Source organism: Canis lupus, chromosome 1 (assembly GCF_003254725.2).
Source record: "Canis lupus dingo isolate Sandy chromosome 1, ASM325472v2, whole genome shotgun sequence".
Classification (NCBI taxonomy): Eukaryota; Metazoa; Chordata; class Mammalia; order Carnivora; family Canidae; genus Canis; species Canis lupus.
The window spans coordinates 85,460,841-85,480,865 of record NC_064243.1 but is presented as its reverse complement, the minus strand read 5'-3'; the positions used below and the strand labels follow the sequence as shown (position 1 = coordinate 85,480,865).

The window sequence follows — 20,025 nt, the reverse complement described above, 5'->3', positions numbered from 1 at the left end:
AGAAGGAGGAGTAGAAAACAGAGATTGAGAGAGATGACACAGATTCCAGAAAAACAGGACAAGAAGTGAAAGTAGAGGCGTTAGCTTTGCCTGAGAGGAGGGGTAGGCTTCTGACATGGGAGGAAAGGAAGAATGGGTGAGTGTTGGTTGGATTTATGAGAGCAGTGGTCTGTGTTTCCTGGAGAAATAGTAGGCATGATTACCAGCTGTGTGTGAGAGAGAGAGAAAGAGAGAGAGAGAAAAGAGGAAGAAGAAGAGGAAGAGAAAGAAGGAGGAGGAGGAAGAGAAAAGAGAGGGCAAAAAGAGGAGAGGAGGAGAAAGAGGAAAGGGGATTGAGAGTTTCAGGAGGTGATGAGAAGTTTTAACAGAATGTTTCAACGAAAAGAATAATGCAATGGCCAAAAATGCCTAAAAAGATTTCTGAGGGAGGGTCCCACTGAGAAATAATGTGACCAAATTAGCCTTGCCCCAAGTCTCCTACGTGGGAGGCAGGGCAGTAGAATGGGGAGACGGAAGGGTTGGCTGTGGTAGGGATCTGCAGGATGCCATCTCTCTTCCTAGTTGATCTTGTGTCTAGCTCCAACAAAGGGAAACATTTCATGACTCCTGGGATGGGTTCAGATGAATCATTCATCTCTCCAGATATTAAAAGTTTTGAATGTGTGAGATAGGACACGGACATCAGAAAGAGGCTCTCAGCAGTCTGCTTCTCTGGAGAAGGCCTCACCCAGGGGCTGGAGCCTGCCTTGTCCTGCTGTATCCTAGATCTGTGGGTTAACTTGCCTGCCCTTGGCTATAACTTCCTCTGGCAGGAAGGCAGCTTTTATCTTAGAAATCTTACTGATATCCAAACATCCCTTGCCTTTAGGTGACCGCCTCCTAAAAGAGAAAGTACATCTGTTTAGACTTTGATAGACCTGGGTTTGATTCCGGGCTCTCACGCATGAAGCTCTGTGATCTTGAATAAATTGCCTACCTTTTCAAGCCTCCATCGTTCAGAGGAAAAAAGGGGAAGTCACTGGAAAGGCAGAAGGTTGAAATAAGATAATGTAAATAATCCAGCAGAATGGACAGGCACAAGGTAGACCCTCAATAAATATTTTGTCACCTCTCTCCATCCTCTCCTTTTGTTATTCCCTCTTTCCCTTACATTTTAGTTACCAGTTTTCTGTACCGGAATCCTCACAGCAGGAATGACATCTTAGTCATTAATAAGAACTCTTATCTTTATTAGAGTAATGTTTGCACTTGCTGGCTAAAAATCTCAAATAATACCAAAGAACAACAGCCTTATGCCTCCCTACCCTGAGTCTCATCCCCTAGAGAAAAGTGTATCTGATTCTTAACAGTTTTGGATTTTAATTATTTTGGTATCATCTCAATTTGTCTGAAAGTATGTTTATACTGTTATTTCCTGATTTGTAAGTTTTAAAGATTATTTGTGTTCCTATATAAAGGGAAAAGATTTAGTGTACTTACATTACCATCCCATCTCTGCTTCCCAAACAATTGTGCCTCTTTTTAATTCCTCTATTGGTTAACTTCGTAAGTTTAATGAGTAAATAAATATTTTACTTTTTTTCTATCCATTGTATGTACCATCTCTTAATTTTCTGCTCTGAAAGATTGGGCCATTATCATACATGCTCTTCTCTTTAGCTCTCCTCACTCCTTTAACTTTCTAACTGTTGTCACCCATATCTTTTATATGATTAAGGTTGATAACATTTGCTTTCTCTTTTGGGATTGTAATTAAGTCTCTGTGCTTTGTTGATCGATTTTAAAGGATAAATGCCAGTAAATAGTGCTCGCATTGTGACAATTATGTGAATATTGTTCATGGTCTATTTAAATATATTTGCTTTCTTGTTTAGATTTTTTTGCTTTTCCTAGGGTTTCTAACTGCCTTTCTTTTACTTTCACTGTCTGCTTTTTACCAATACATGGATTTCTCTTTTCTTGAATATTTCCTCCTGGAATCCTCCTGTTCCAACATGGGCTAGTTGCTATTTAGAATGGCTGCAAACCTGTTGTCCCAAGATTTTCATTCATTACTTCCCAATGTTGAATCTACCCTGTCCAAGATCTACTGACTTCGTCCTTTTTGGTTGATTAATTCATTTTATAGAACATACCCAGAAGTTAATATCTAAGAAAGGGTACATGTGAGATAAACTTTCTAAGTTGCTCTTACATTTATTAGTAGTTTGGTTAGGTTAAAAATTCTAGGATTAAAAATTTTACTTGAGGATTTTTTTTTCTAGTGTTCAGTGAAATTGTTATCAATCAAATTATCTTTTCATTATAAGTAACCTATTTTATTTATCTATCTCTTCATGGAAGCTTGTAGAATCTTACCTTTTAACTTTCATGTTCTGATATTTTAAAATTATGTAAATGAATCTAAGTTTTATTTCCCTCCATATAGTATACTACATACATAATGGGCCTTTTCAATCTGAAGTCTCACTGGTACTGGAAAATTTTCTTCTATTTTCAGTTTGATAATTATTAACTCTATTTTCTCTTCCCTCTTTCTGAAACACCATTTGTTGAACACTGGACATTATGTCTAGAACTTCTCAGGGCTCTTATTATTTTTCTCTCATGTTTTCTATCTCTGTATTTTTTTCTATTTTTTGAAATACTTTATTACTTAATCTTGCAATTTGAAAAATACTTTAATAGACTTTTAATTTTAAAATAATTTTAGATTAATGGAAAAATTAAAAATATTATATAAAAAGTACATGGGCTCTGCACGTCGTTTCCCCTATTAAACATTGTATGTTAATATGGCACCTTTATTATAATTAATGAAGTTATATTGGTATATTCATAATAAGTTAAGTCCATATTTTTTTTTCAGATCTCCTTGGTCTTTCTTTATCTGATGTCATTTTTCTGTTTTAGGATCCCATCTGGATATCACATTCTATTTAGCAGTCATGTCTCCTTAGGGTCCTCTTGGCTGGGAAAGCTTCTTAAACTTTTCTTGTTTTTGATGTTCTCAACAGTGTTGAAGAGTACTTATCAAGTATTTTGTAGAATGTCCCTCAGCTGGGATTTGTCTGATGTTTTTCTCATGATTAGATTGGGGTTATGGGTTTCTGGGAAGAGGCACAGAACTAAAGTGCCACTTTCATGACATCATATCAAGGGTATATACTATTAACATGACATCACTTTTAGTGTTAACTTTGTTCATCTGAGATAGTATTTCTTATGTTTATGTACTGTAAAGTTACTATTTTATTCCTTCTCCATACTGTACTCTTTCAAAAGGTGTCAGTATGCACAGCTCACACTTAATTGGAGTTATGCTCCATCTCATTGAGGGTAGAGTAGCTACATAAATTATTTGGAATTTTTCTGCATCGGAGATTCTCTTCTCTCTTATTTATTTATTCAGTTATTTATTTATAACAGTATGAACTCGAATACTTATTTTATACTTTGGGCTAGAATCAAATACTTTTTTATTTTATTGCTCAGATTGTTCTGGCTTTGGCTATTCAGAGGTTTTGGTTGACTCCTTTGTTTACCTCCAATATTGTACATATGTGTATATATATGTGTTTATTATTTTTGAGCATTTCCTTACTTTCCATCACTGTAAGATGTTTCTGGTTTACTTTGTATATTTCTCATCCCAACCCTAGAATTAGACATTTCTCTGAGGATACCCGGTTCCTTTTACTGGAGAATGGTATTGGGAACCAAAATCTGTGTGTTGCTACTGGAATATTATTGCTTTTGGCTCTCTTAGCTGGCATAGCAAGAAAATGTGTGTATACCAACTCCTATATATACATGCATCTATAAATATTTCTATAAGTAACATCTGCATGTATATTAACCCAAACATGAGTTCATGCTGATGTCTCCAACTCTAATCCATTACCAGGTGGATCATTCTAGCCTCTTTCCTTCATTTTTCTGTAAATTCCCACTCCAACAGTGAGAAAACTGGCTCCTCAAATCCCCCATCCACCTACCGGGTTGTTCAGTTCCAGTATATATGTATCACAGTATCATGATTGTTAGCGGGCACCCTAAGGGAAACAATTTTATCAACTAGTGTTCAGTGCTATGTGTAGTTCCTTTTGCCTTTAGTCTTACAGACTCCATTTGTTTGCAGTGCTACTAAGGTCAGCATCTTTGCTCCTCATTTCCCTTGGATGAGATTATTTCTATATATTTAGAATACAGTTAGATTGTTCTGTCACATTCTGCATTCATTCTGGGACCTCTTGGCCTCAAAATGTTCTTGAAGATTTCCTTATCAGTTCTTTTCAAAACTTCTATTGACTTTTTCCCCACTGCTATCAAATTTTATTTTCCAGAAGTTCTTTTTGCCCTCAGAATTGTTATTTACTATTTATTTATTTAAGAGACAGCATGTGCATAGAGATGCATCCACAGTTCACATGAATTGGGGGAGGGGAAGAGGGAGAGAATTTCAAGCAGACTCCCCGCTGAGTGCAGAACCCAATGCTAAGCTCACTCTCAATCTCATGACTTACAAGATCATGACCTGAGCTGAAATCAGGAGTCATTCAACTGACTGAGCCACCTAGGTGCCCCAGAATTCTTTTTTATATCATCTTATTCTTTTTTCATTGTTGCTAGTTAGCTGGTAGCAGTCTGCATCTATGAAAATCCTCTCTGGGGACATAAATGAGACTTTTTTGAAATTCTCTTCACTTGGCATGTTTTCTGCAAGGCTTTCATTCTGTTCATTTTCATTTCTGTGTTCCATACTATTTTTTTTTCCTCTGATTTCTGGTAATCTTTGCTTGACTGCTCCTGATTCAGAGTGGGGGAATCTGATTTCCTGATTGGAATCTCTGGAATCTCTGAGGGCATGAGTGGGTCCTGTGAATACTTAGTTTCCCTGTAATTTGTCTGGACTCTTGTTGGAGGAACCCATGAAACTCATGTTAAATCTTTCCACTTGGTTGATATGTAGAGAAGTATCATCCAATATTCTCCCTGAAGTGTAAGGCCTATCATCTAGCAAGCTGGTAGCCAGGTAGTTATTCATTTAATCTGTGCATTTTCACAATACCACTCACATCCTCAATTATGCTTGGCTTTCTTCAGAGCAGAGACTCTGTTTTAACCTTTCTGATCTTCTTGTTGGTGGGCAAGGAGAATAGCTCAGATCCATGGAATAGCCAAAAGAATCTAGAGAGAGATATATATTGATTCATTACAGCCTCCAACCAATCTTTCTTCTTTTGGCTCTTTATTTACTTCCCCTTAATGCCCACGTCCAGAGGTATCTGATGCTGCTAATCTCTGAGACTTATGTTTTTTGAAATGGAGATTGGGTCAGTTTTTAGCTTTTCTCATTGCTGGTTAGTTTTGGCCTTCTTGGGCCTACATGGCCCTATGGTTAACACTCATCTGTCTGCTTTCCTGACTTTCTAAAATTGTGCTGTTGTATCATCTCCATTTATCCTTGGATATATACCTTTAAAAACTATCTATCTATCTATCTATCTATCTATCTATCTATCTATCATCTATCTATCTATCCCTTTCTTTACTTGATTTTACAGGGGTTTCTAGTGAGAGAAAAGTTAGATTCTTGTGTTCAATTCACTGTACATCTTTTCCCAAATCCAGTTGATAACTTTCTCTCCCCTTGATATGGTGCATTCTGGATACTAACTACTTGATAGATATTAGCAAAATGAAAATATACACAACCTGGAAAATCTCCATTGCCTTGTGCTCTTTAGTTGATTGAACTCTAATACTAAAAATATACACCATGCTTCAAATGTATTTATCTTTGTAGTGACTTTCTGCTTTCCCAACTAGTTTCAGAACAAAGAGAATCTTTATGATTAGTTCCTTTGGTGTCACATCTAAACAAGCCTCCAGGGAAGAGCAGTCCAACAAATTTATTATGGCTTGTAAATCAACAATATTAAAACTGGTATTAGCTTTTAACACTTAAAGTGTTGGGGGAATGGAATTCATCAGAGGTCCCTGCTTTCTCAATATAGTCCTCAGTTAAAATTGATGAAGATGTAAATAATTCTTTATCAATGAATACTCGTTCATGCAGCATTTGTCTTCCATTCCAAACACACTTGGCTGAATATTGATTATGTGGTTGAACAACCTTAGACAACTGCTTTTGCTTTGGGTTATGATGACTTACATTGATTTAAAACCACCTCTTATAAAACGTAGCTTTCTACATTATTTCAATATAATTTATTCATGTGTTAACATGATGCTGGACACTCTGAGAACTGGGTTTTAGTCCTAGCTGTACTACCACCTCCAAACTATCAGAGTCTTGCTTAGTCCTCTCAGCTTCCCCATTGCTCTGACTTTCCATTTACAAAACCAAATTGATACCACTTCTCCTGGCTGATCAATAATGGGCACAATACCAACCCTTGCTGAAGTGAGGATAAAATGAGTTAATGATGAAAAAATTCCACTAGACCTCTTTAGTTGTACAAAGGAATACTATTTTAAAATTTTGAACACTATGTTAAAGCAAGACCCAACAAACTAAAATATTTAGTGAGGGTAATGTACTTTTAAAAAGTGACAGAGATAAGGACTCCTGAGTCCTTTGCCTGTTGAGTAGTTTATGCACTAGAGGCAACATAGAGATTAGATATTTGGGTCACACTAGCTCTCCTTCTACATAGTCTGGCTTTGGTTTTACTTTCCTCTGAAGAACATGGAACAGCTGAGATCTTAACTCATTGTAAGCTCTAATCTTTCAAAGGTCCCTCTATTTTACTTGGCTTCTCTCCTGACCCTGAAGTTAAATGTAAGTTCCAGGATCTCACTGCTCCTCTTATAAAATTATTTTGTAAAAGCAATAAGTAAGATCAAGTTTGGGAGGTTGTCTATGTTTGTCTGCCTAAGCATTCAAAATCTCATTGATGCCAGCATTTTTCCCCTCTATAATGTCGAGGGCTCTCGGTCGTCTTAGCAAATGTCATTCACTGCTTTTCAGGAGAAAACCCAAGTCTGTGTTTCACTTTTCTTCTCTGGACTTGGATTTCTGACACTGAAAAGCTTTCACACATACCATCAGTGACAGTCAACTGGAAGACAGACAGACACAAAGCCATTCTCAAGGATTTCTTCCTTTATTTCCAAAATATCTTTTGACCACTGGAAAGAGTGTTGATCCTTCCCTTTTGTTTCTTTTAGTATGTTCACAGGACACAGAAAAGGAGAGAGAGCATTGCACACAGGGAGCTTTCTTTTTTTCTTTCACATGAAAGACCTCATTGTTCCACCTCCACAGTTGACTGCAGGCCCTGGAGAAAGTAGCAAAAGATCAAGAAAGACAGAAGAATGATTACTGACGTATTTTCAGAGTGGTAGGCTCTGACTAAATAGAAATACACTGATTTGTGAAAGAAGATCCTTGTTATATTTTAACAGTCTAATGGGGCTTGCTTTATCATTAGTGACTTTTGTACTGCTTGTACTTGATTTAATCAGGAAAGGAGTCTTTGAGCTGACTTTACAAACCCACAACACAATAGTTAGTTGTCAGCTGTGATTAGATTTAATTAGAGTAAGTGGAAAATGTATCAGTACTTTTTCACCTTTTCCCCTTCCTGATCCCTTTTTTATTTTTGGAACTCTCCTTGGCCTTTCCCTCTTTTCTTATTTTTCAGTTCTGGAGAATGAAAATATAAATATGTACCTATATACTCAGTTGTTTTGTTTTTGTATTCTTAGATAGGCACACGTACTCTGTGGTACTGGCTGCATTTGTGTAGCTGTGCATTAACAAGATTACCCAAATTAGGAATTTTCAACACATAATTATGACCACTGCTGCAAGCTTTAGTTGGAAGAAAAAAACTAGGGATGATGGAGAGCTCATGGTGGTGGTGGTGGTGGTGGTGGTGATAGTGGTAATGTAGTGCTTAGGGAAAGCTATTCATGGATTAAATTCATTAGTGTACTTTTAGTCATCCTGTTCAGTACAATAATTTATTAATTTAAATAAAACTAGTGTCATCTTAAGAGTCTGCAATTACACTCCTAGTAAAAATCCAAATTCAATGGTAAAAGTCCAATTAAAGAAATTTTCTATTTCTAGAAATTTCTCAGAAGTTTCTGAATTGAGTAATTGATTTTTCTAGGAGTGAGAAAGAACACAGGATACAGAAGAGTTGCAGGAGGAAAAAAAATCCCATGTTCAGTTTTCCTTAAGTGGAATTTGAAATGTCCAAAGGCTTTTGGGATAGAGCCCATTCAAGGAGGCTGTTCAAGGAGGCTTGACATGGTTCTCATTTGCCAGGGAGAAGTGTGCTGGATGCACGGATCTGGGAGTCCCTAGGGCATAATAGTCAAGACACTCTCAGGAATGAAATCATTTAAGAGAGTGGGTGACAAGGAAGAACCCTGGGCCAAGTCTGAAACTGTGGGGAATGCCAAGATTTAATGACAAAATGAAAGAAATATATCTGTAAGGGAACAGAGAAAGTCAGAGAGGTCTGAAAAGAACCAGTGGAGGGGATCCCTGGGTGGCTCAGCAGTTTAGCTCCTGCCTTTGGCCCAGGGCCTGATCCTGGAGTCCCGAGATCAAGTCCCACGTCGGGCTCCTGGCATGGAGCCTGCTTCTCCCTCCTCCTGTGTCTCTGCCTCTCTCTCTCTCTCTCTCTCTCTCTCTCTTCTCTCTCTCTCACTGTCTATCATAAATAAATCTTAAAAAAAAAAAAAAAAAGAACCAGTGGAGTCTAGTATCACGGAAACTTTGGAGTAAATTAGAACAACTACCCAGGTGACTCCCAAGTCAGTGACGGTCTGATCCTACCTAGGCAGGTGAGGATTCCCAGCAAGAAGGGAGGACCAGTACTCCCCCACAGGTGACTGTAAGCACCCACCATTTCTCTTTGGGGGAAGTAACCATGAGGCTTAGCACTAAACAGCTGGTTATTACTGGAAGGTTGGGGCCGAGTCTGAAGGTGGAGTTCATAAGGATACACACTTATTTATGCCAAATCGATTCCTTATAGATGTTTTTCTAACAGAAAGAAAATACATTTTAAAAATATGGGAATATGGAATCTGGTTCTAATTACCGAGTTCCTTTTTTTAGACTTTTATTATATTATATTTGACCCATTTTTGTAAATATACATGAGCATGCATCGTACAAGCCTTGTAACTTTCTGCAAAGTAAATAACTACAATTTCTGATACATTTCTATGGTTAGATATTTTTTATGGTATTATATGAGAACCATTTACCAATGACCCTAGGCATCTTGGCAAAATATCTGGAAAAGTCAGCTGCACGGTTGGTTTCTTGTTTATTTATTCAGTCTTTCTAGTATTTCAGCCCCCCTTTTCTCCCATTTCAAGTTATTTTCTAGTTGCTGACCAATGTTCAAATGTGAGTTGCTGTGAATTCATTGGGATGAAAAAGTCGGTTCTCAATTTCCATGTTTGGAAGAGACAAAAACTAATACTGTGTTTGACATTGAAATCTCAAAAAAAAAAAAAATGTATGCCATTGGCAATGAAAATTCACACACAAAAAAAGACTAGTCTATTTTTAATTGCAAACCTCAAGGTAGAATATTTCTAATATTTGTGATAATAAAAATATTAGTCTCAGGTGAGAGAATTTTTTCTTTGCATATTATTTGAAAAACAGAGGACTAGAGCAAAGAAGAAATTCAGCCATTTCAGCAACTTTCTCAAGTAGTGACAAAATGAAACATTCAATGTGGGGAGGGATGAACAGAAATATCAAATCTATTCTGCTTCCTGCTAACAAAGTGGTTTTGGGAAGATATTCCCAAGGTCTGGATTTTCTCAGCTGTTAAATGATTGGATTATGCTAACTACTTTTTCTCAATGCTTTTTACAGTTTCTATGTTCTCCAATTCCCAATAAGATTTTATTACCAGACATCGATAAGCTACACCGTAGATGCTCAGTTTATCAATGTCCGTTTAGTAACCATGCTCTCCATTCCCTCGGTACAAAATGCTGGAAGATGCCCATCGCAGAGTACTGGGAGCCAAAAGGACTGTTCTAGCGCATCCATGCATATCTGCCCCCATCAGAGTTTTATGTGCACCAAGAGTCAGCTAAATTTGTTTCCAAATCTGTTTATGCCACTTGTGTTTGTTCTTGAAATTACATAATTTATCACATAGTATGAAAAACAAAGAAATATGAGTGAGAAAAGAAAGAGAGCTCTTTCCATGAGACCTAAAACAAGTGCTCTGGATAGAATCTATGGGGTGAGGGCGGGGAGGGCAGGGGGGGAGTTGTGTAGTATAATAAGACGTTATAAAATATTAGAAAATGCTCATAAATATCTAGAGAAGTCGATTTTCATGTTTCTTTGCAGCTGGATTTATTTTTAAATTTCATCTGAAAGAAGCTGAAACTGGAGATTAAAGTTGATGCTTTATGCAAGAAAGTAACAGCACTCCAATCAGACTGTAAGACAATGTTACACAACAGAAGACTGATGAATGGACAAGGAAATGATTGAAGCAAAATTATTTAGGTATGCATGTATAATTTCTTATCTTTCCTCACTTTAGCTTTCATTTCATTTCATTTCATTTTTTAAAAAATTTTTTATTAACCCAGTGACTACCAGTCTGGACTGTGTCCAATTAGACAACATTTACTCCTGTCATGTTGAGGTCAGGACCAGGTTCAAATTTCCAAGTTTCCTTTGTTCTCTCAATATTAACAGAATATATTAAATTAATGAATAATGTGAATAAGAGCCAGCAGAGCACTTTTCTTTTCCAGGCTTTTGAGATATATTTATCTCAAAGCTAATTATGTATTATAGGGTAGTCGAACCATTTTCTGGGATTGAAGTCTGCCTCCTGTTCTTACTAAGTATTTAATGTCTTCAAGGCATATTTTCTACCACTGAGACATTACAATAACACACTAGCTCACTGGGTTGAGACGATGAACTAATCATATCCATACAGCACAGCACCCGGCATATAGTAGAAAACTAAAGATATGACATTTATTATCCTTAAAGTAGGTTTCAAGTGCTTCTAATTACCAATTGATTTTTAATGTAGTAATGAGCTCTAGAAGTTGTTGGATGAAAAAGATTGAACCTTGTGCAACTTTTCAGGGGGATGCTGAAGCAAATTTGAGAGAACAGTAGGATGGCTGGGACCATGTAATTAGATTGCATGGTGGCCAGAGGTCAAAACTGAGTAGCAAGTCAGAACCTTCAGTTAAGGGTCAGTGATCAAGCTCAAGAGGGGATTAGCATGGGCAGCAGCTGCTCCCGAGTGAAATGTTCCCTCTGTGTAAAGCGCGGTTGCCAGAGGTAATGAACTATGCCCCATGATCACTGCAGGTATGAGCTACGCTTCCTCTCCTATAGTTTACTCTTAACACAGCAGCTAGGGTGAGCCTGTTAAAGCCTAAATGAGATCACGTCATTCCTGTGCTCAAAACCATGCAAAGCTGCTCATTTCTCTAAGAGCAAAGGCCAAAGTTCTTATAATAAATGGGCTGCAAGGCTCTACAGTGATTGGGGTCCCTATCAATTATCTCTTTGCTTTCGCTGTCCTCCAGCTCCATGGCTTCTTTGCCATTTTTTTTTTTTAGAAGTTGGGCAGTCTCCTGTCCTAAGATCTCGTTCTCTCTTCGAAGACTGCTCTATCACTATGGCTGCTGGCCCTCATTGCCTTCATGTCTTTGTTGAGGTTTTTCTTTCCCAGGGAAGCTGACCTTGACCACCCCTCACATCCCACCCTCTCCTTTACCCTGCTTACATCCCCTTTTATATCCTACTTTTACTCAGTCATCACATCTGGTTTTTCTTGCTTTTCTGTGCTAGAATACAAGTTCTACCAGGGAGGTTCTTTATCTATAGCTTTGTTCCTTTCTGTACCCAGTGCCTAGAACAGTGCCTGGCATACTGTTGAGGCTCATTAAATATTGATTGAATGAATGAAGGAATGAATGGAAGAACCAGGACTGGCCAGAAAGTAAGCCACAGTATTCTCTGCCCGAGGGCAAAGCAAATGGCCAAACAACCAATATCTGGGGATTTATTGAGGTGAGCAATAATCTCTTTAGACTGGAAAGGCTCTCTGTCTTCAGCTACAGTTTGCTAATCTCCTTTTTCCCCGAGTCCCACTGCTTTCTTGATTTTATTGCCTTGAATTCAGGTTTATTCAGGCAAAAAGAGTCAGAGAACTATGGCCAAGACCCAGATGAACCAGATAATAAACAGGTCTTTGCTTCAGTTTTGTGACATGAGAGCAAATAGCCATTAAGGCCTTTTTTTCCTCTTTCCTTCATTACTTGTCTCTAGTTTGGTTTAATGATTACCTGATGATTCAGCAGTTATGACTTTTTGTTGTTGTTGTTAACTCTTTACAGTTTCTGACCCTCTCATACTACATCCATATTTGGTATTGAAGACTTAAAAGTCCCTTTCTTCCCTTCTCACTTAATTGTTGTTTAAATGCTTCCACTTTCCAATGCCTTTCATGAAGATGGCACTAAGGGGGAAGAAGGAAGCCCCTGCCCCTCCCAAAGCTGAAGCCAAAGCAGAGGTTTTGAAAGCCAAGAGAACGGTGTGCTGAAAGGCATCCACAGTCACAAAAAGTAAAAAAAAAAAAAAGAAGAAGATCCACACATCACCTGCATTCCAAAGACGCAAGACACACTGCGTCTTTCAAGGCAGCCCAAATATCATCTAAAGAGCACCCCCAGGAGAAATAAGCCTGACCACTATGCCATCATCAGTTTCCCCCTGACTGTCAAGTCAGCCATGAAGAAAATAAGAGACAACAACACACTTGTACTCCTTGTAGATGTCAAGACCAACAAGCACCAGATCAAAGAGGCTGTGAAGAAGCCCTAGGACATTGATGTAGCCAAGATCAACAACCCGATCAGGCCTGATGGAGAGAGGACGACAAATGTTTGACTGGCTTCTGACTCTGATGCTTTGGATATTGCCCACAAAATTGGGATCATCTAAGCCGAGTCCAGCGGCTAAATCTAAATATAAATTTTTTCACCATAAAAAAAAAACCCTTAAAACAAAACCCATGCTTCCAGTTTTCATAACTCTATGCACACAATAATAGTCATATCACAATATAAATTATATTGTAATAATAATTATGAAATTATTTAGATCTACTGAGCCTGTACTAAGGTCTGATTCAGGAGCTACAGATATATTTTCACTGATCTTCACACCAGCCTTGTAAGGGAGTATTTAGACCTTAGTGAATTCACCTTGTGTTCTTTACCATGTATGTTTTCTTCTAACTGGCCATGTCACAATCACTGGAAGCACTTGGTGACAGATGGACCCAACTCCTGAAGTCCTATGGACAATTGTATTTTAACCAACATCCAAGGGAAAATTCTGGACACTCAAGTTTGGGAGCCTGGGTAGGTATTGAGGCTGAACATGTCATAAAGGACAGGACACACTGAATTTGAAGTGATGACTGCTATTGTAGCACATGGCAGTTATCACTAGGCAGCTTTTTACTTATTACAATGAAAGTTAACCTTCTTGGCAAGTCACATTCTTCTTTTCCTGCCTCTAGCATTTGACATCTATACTAAAGATATCTATCTACAAATAAAACCAAACTCCATCTTAGAGATTCTAGCCAGCAGCTACTATTTAAGGAGACCTTTGTTCTTTTGGGCCAGATGGTGCAGTCTAGATCTAAGTCAATTTAATTCTATTTGGTAAAGAATAAGGGACCAAATCATTTGGTTAGTACATCTGGAAACAAACAAACAAACAAAAAATTACAAAGGGTATCAGAAAAAAGTAAAGTAAAGTAAGCATCTCAATATGCATCAAGAAAATGACTAGCTTTCCTAAAATTTCTCATTTATTCAAGTAAAAGAATATTGCATGTCTCAAAAGTCAGATATGTAAAATTACATAGAATCATATCACCATAGTCAAATCAGAGGATGAATGAAGCAATTGTTGAGATGTGGGGTTGACAGACTGGTCCACAAACCAAATCTTTCCTGCTACCCTTTTTTTTTATAAATAAAGTTTTATTGGATAACAGCCATGCACATTCTTTTACATATTGTTTATGGCTGCTTTCATGCTACAATGAAATGGCAGAATTGAATATTTGCAGCGACAACCACAAATATGGAAAACAAAGCCATAAATACTTACCATCTTGTCCTTTCCAGAAAAAGCTTCTGATCTCTGGTCTGATTATTTAGAGATTATTAATTTTGGTTCTAAAATATTCAGATTGTTTTATATAAAATTTGAAAGTGGGAAGATAATAGAATCTCAATAAGTATCTATCGAATGAATGAATGATGACATTTTCAGCTGCACTTTCCACAAAAAAGAAATTAACACAGGGACCTGAAGTCTCCAGAAGTGTTAGCAATTGTTAACCTATAACCCCACACCCAGAATTAGCTCATGGATCATAAAGCACACATTTACCTACCCTTTTAGGGAGAGAAGAGACAAGTTCTTTACAAAAAGACATTCATTTCAAAGTGGAGGACATGCTCATTAGGGTGTGAACAAGACCATTCATTGGTGTGTGGAAAAAAAGATTGTAATTTATGACTTCAAATTAATATATAGAGAAAAGAAATTAAGCTTCACTGATATTTAATATACAGATTGGCACCAGTCCCTGCACAAATGTACAGACAGGTATTTGAGATTTCTTAAGGGAAGAGTAGCAGTAGTTAATCAGTCCCAAAGGACTGGCTGTCACTATCTCTCTTGCTTGATTTCAGTGTAATCATACACACTGAAGTGTGCATGTACTTGATTAAGTGGATTTAGACATTTCATTATCTACTTCATAAAATGGACGAATGGATAGAAAGATTCCTGCAAAAACATCTGAGATCGAAGATAATAATTCATGCACTGCTTAATAGTGGGGGAAAAATGGTAGAGTCAATATTTCTCTTAAAACTATAGAACCAGTTCTTCAACAGCCAAAGAAATAAAAGGTTAATTCATAAATTCTGATGAACTTTGAAATGATCAGAAGATTATACTGAATATGGATTTACTTCCCCTATCACTATAGACCTCATTCTAGTTGAATACTGTGTCAAATTTAAACAAAATTTTTGCATAATTGGTGGCTTGGGTTAAAAAATGAGTGCCATGACTTAGTAGGCAAGATAATTAGGTCCATTTTCTTTTCAAATCCTTCTATAATTGGAAATTAACTTTTTAGCTATGATAGTCATTAAAATCAACTACAGAAATAATGTATATAAAATTGGTTTGAATCACAAATAACCAAGATTTAAAAAAATAACCAAATTTATCAAATCACATTGCCTACTTTAGTGATATTAATGACTTTTAAGAGTGAGAACAAAAAGACTTTCTTCTAAATTAATAAATAAAGTAAAATAAACTATTATTTATGTTATCTTTATCTCATTGTTTTATAATTTCTATTTTGTGTATGTTTTATTATGTATATATACAATATGTTAGTACAATAGCATATGCACATGATGTTCACATATTTATATATTTAAGTATATGCCTTATGTATATATAATATATAAAATATATACATGTATATGTAATATACATGTGTTTAAATTTTGTATTATTCATAGGTTCATGTGATTAAAAAGTTTAGAAGCCCTTGATTTAGACAATGATATATGGGTTCAACCTTCCTATGAGAGTGTATTAGGTTTTATCAGCTGCCTGAACTTCCCTTTGACTGAACTTCCCTCATCTGCTGAAGGCTTGGTAGAAGGCCTTGAATTATAATAACTCCTCTCCATGCACTTTTGTATGAATATTTATCCCATATTGTTACATACTTGTTTATATATTTTACATTTGTCAACATCAGTGTTGTCTTTCTTTAGTTCTGGCTATTTAAATACTAAAGATATTACTGATTAAACTTGCTTTTTATAGTACCTTTCATAGGAAGTTAGCTGACACCCTTGATGCTATTTGCTTCTGTTCCTGGAGAAATTATTTTATCATTACAGATTGCATTGAATTTTATTGACTGTTATGTAAATAGTGGGTGCCCTTTGCAGTGTTGGTATGTTTGGAAATGGCAGTTTTCCTGGGGTCAAGAGGGTTTGATACCGACTTTGTTCACTTCATGTCAAAACAATAAATCACTCTCCTTAGGAAAAAATTCTGCCTCAATTACTTAAAGTTCTTTTCTATTTCTTTATTTTTATTTTTTTCCTTTTTTATTTCTTGAGATACAAAGAACCCACCTTCATACCACAAATTGTGTTAAATGAGATACCTCCTCTGCCTTTTCTGGCCAAAACAAATCTACAATTTTACACCTCAATAGTTACATCCATTCAAAATGTTTGTCATCTGGGAGCAACCCTGGTTTCTGAAATAGTACCAGTGACATTGCCAAAGTTCTCCCTAATTCTTCTTCATTAAATTGCAGTTTTTCTTCTATTAATCAAGTTATATTTGCCTGTAGTAGTTCTTTTTTTCCTCTGTCAACCTTAGCCCAACTATGGAAGTTCTGCTTTTTGTATTCAGTTGAAGGAGAAAACCTTAGAACTTGATGTCTACTCCTTCACTGGGCAGAAAGTCTGGTCACTCATTAGCTTCTTATATGTCAGGAAGCTGGTCTCGAATGCAAGTCTCACAGCTTCTATGAGGTGCCGCAGATGTCAAAATGCCCCCTCCCCTCACAACCCAACTTTTATCCCCAGCTGCTCTGTGTTGCCAGTTAGAACTTAAATTCATGAAAACACACTGGCACTTGAGGCATGGATGGAAGCAATTTGTGGGGAAGGCATAAAATAGCAGGCATACACTTCTTGTGTTTATAGTCTACGATCCTATAAAGGTTTTGTTTTTGAGTGAAACCAATTTTAATTCCATGTATGCTCAGTTTGAATATTTTAGAGAGAAATTCACAATAACCACCTCTGATGTGGACTGAGCTCTAGGCTCATGACTAAAGAACTCTATCTTTTCTTTAAACAGATGGCTACTTGTGGCAGGTCCATAGTGAAAATTAATTACCTGGGAATTTAGAATGGAAAGTAGAGAAAAAATAATTTCTTTTGCAAGTGTATTCGATTTGGAATGGTTTAGGGAATGAGAAATCACTAATTGATATTTTAGCCAAGAGTTTTGTGGGGATAGAGCTGTCACCAACTTTAGCACATGTACAGTACTCATGTGAGTACCCATGCCTGTAAATCCCAGGCAGGAGAGAATAGCTACCACAATGACACATTTTCTATTTATATTTCATGTCTCTAAGTCAGCCATTTATTTATGCTTACAATGTGCCAAGAATGTACTAGGCCCTTTACATAAATAATTTTAGCATTTCTGAATATATCTTTCACCCTTATACATGTGAGGGATTTACCACATTGTCATTAGAAATAGTAGCTCCTAAACAGTGGCATAATGACCCATTCTCCTCATCTGGAGGCAGCAGGTTGGGGAAAACCTGAGAATTTGTTGGAGAAACTAGAATGTAAGCCTAAACCTAGCTTCAGAGCTCATGTTCTAAGCCACTATCACCTGATAGCCCCATCTTTTCGCTCTTTCACTGCCTATTGTGGACTCAATGTCTCCTTCCCCAGATTCAGATGTCAAACTCATAGTTCACAAGGTGATGATATTAGGAAGTGGGGCCTTTGGGAGGTGATTGGGTCATGAAGGTGAAATCCTCATGAATGGGATTCATGCCCTTAGAAAAAAGACCCCCCACTAAGTTCTTGCTATGTGAAGACACAGTGAAAAGTCAGCAATCTGCAATGTGGAGGTGTACCCTCACCAGAGGCTGAATCTGCTAGGGCTTCCAGAACTGTGAGAAAGAAATGCTCATTGTTTGAAACACTTAGTCTATGGTATTTTTGTTATAGCAGCTCAAATGGACTAAGACACTATGTGAAGTATTTAGCAAGGCTATTGAGTGAATATGAGTTAAGCTAAATTATAGCCTGTTGAGAGGCCATAATAAGAAAGAGTTAAATGAATGAAGTCTAGGAATGTCATAGACACATGAATATTTCCTACCAGTTTTCTTTATCTACCTAACAACTTTTGGTAGCACCCTTCCACTCTGATTTGGTCAAGAGGCCCAAGAGAGTGAACCAGCATGGTTCCACGGGGGGGGGGGGGGGGGGGGGGAATGGAGACAGGAAGGTATAGGGGTCAAGGTGACTGCTGAGCAGCTGCTTGGGGGTGAAGTTCCAGTAAATGGAGTCAAGTGGAGGTTAGAGACCTGGGAAAGAGGAAACCGAGCTGTTGATTTTCTGGTTCAGTAGAACAGAATTCCACAGACATGTTCCTGATGGGAAGTTGTGTTGGCTGGTGGTGTCTCCATTAAAGGATTGGCGTTGGGAGAAGACAGCAACTCCTTCCCATGCATCAAGTCTCAAATCAAATGTTGCCTCCTTTTGGAAACCCTCCAGACTTCCCAGGGCTGAGTAAGAGCTCCACTATGCTCTGCTCCTATAGCTCACTTTTAATATCTCATGGTAGATTTTACCTCATTTTATTGTAGTAAGTACCAGCCCCAGGGTAGTCAGCTATAGTAGCTTGTTGAGAGCACGGAGAGCCTTTGCATTTATTTGTGTTTCTCCTAATTAGATGCTGACTGAACCAAGAATCGATTAAATAAATTCTAATATATTTGTGAAACCTCAAATCTGACCATTTTGGTTTATGTAACAGGTATGAAGTACTTCATGGCCTATGATGGGCATTATGCTTTTCAGATTGAAACACAACTGGCTGTAGGCCCCACCTGCCAGAATTGAGGGAGATCCAGTATCACACTTCTGCATTCCTGCTATAGATTGAATGTTTGTGAATACCCACTTCCCCTATTCATATGTTGAAATCTAATGACCAATGTATTGACCTTAGGAGGTGGAGCCTTTGAAAGGTGCTTAGATCATAAGGGTGGAGCCCTCATGAATGGGACTAATGCCCTTATAAAAGAGATCCTCTCAAGAGCTCGCTTACCCCTTCCACCATGTGAAGACACAGTGAAAACACTAAATCTGGAAAAGCATCCTCATTAGAGACTGAATATGCTGGCACCTTGATCTTGGACTTCCCAGACTTCAGAATTGTGAGAAATAAATTTCTGTTATTTATCAGCCAGCCAGTTGATATTTTTGTTACACCAGCCCAAACAGACTAAGACATTTCCCAATCCTTTTTCCTGGATCATCCCCAGGGGCTTAAGCAACAACACATTGTCTGCTAGAATCCCACACTTCAGTGACCAGAGGCCTTGATGAATACCTGTCCACCGCTATCCTTCCTGTCTAGGCTCTGCTAGGACCACCAGTTTTCCACTGTACGTCTGCTTCTGCTGCTTCAGACATTTGCAAAATATGTTTATGCAGTTTCCTGGTGAGCAGTAGGGGGCTTGAGTAAGGGTGGCACCAAAGGATAAGATGCTTGCTCTCAGATCATTCAAAACCCTTTGCAAAGACCCCAAGATTGCCAAATGATGCTGACATTATTTTTAAGAGCCTGCAGAGCCATTCTCCCACACAGTCCTTTACCTGACCAAAGCACAGGTAGGCATCTTCCTGTCTTTGAAATAACAATCACTATTGTTTTTTTGAATCTTAGAATCCTCTCAGGATATAGGCTTCTTTCCTGCTTTATCTTCCTAAAATGTGCCTTCTCCTCCTTTCTAAATGGTACCTTCTTTTCCTTCCTACAGTAGTTTAAAGGACCATTAAGGACTTGGGTCTTAGAAACACAGGAATCTGTCCACTGCCCTTTCTTGGAAACAGGGGTAAAATACTTTTTATTCCATCTGCTTCAAGGATGGGAGACTTTTTCATATAGAATAAAAATTCTAATGCAAGTTAAATTATCACCTGCAGGTTGCTCTGCTATATCAAGGACACATAGAGCATATTTTTGTTAATTCTCTTCTTGCATAGCAAGAGGATTTCATCTTTAGATATGACCTAAAGATAAAAATCTATGTCATAATGTTTTAACCTTTATAATTTATTTTT

At 37.5% G+C, this 20,025-nt stretch overlaps 1 long non-coding RNA gene across 4 annotated transcripts in view; it reads left to right on the top strand.

Moving 5' to 3' along the window:
* Nucleotides 1-14,074, top strand: part of LOC112644720 (uncharacterized) — a 78,146-nt gene extending 64,072 nt beyond the window's left edge. For 3 of the 4 annotated variants that reach the window (XR_007401073.1, XR_007401071.1, XR_007401070.1), the window contains 2 exons: nucleotides 10,373-10,534; nucleotides 12,400-14,074. This is a non-coding gene — a long non-coding RNA (uncharacterized LOC112644720). The remainder of the gene's footprint in view (nucleotides 1-10,372; nucleotides 10,535-12,399) is intronic. The other variant, XR_007401072.1, reaches the window with a different exon arrangement.
* Nucleotides 14,075-20,025: the final 5,951 nt, after the last annotated feature.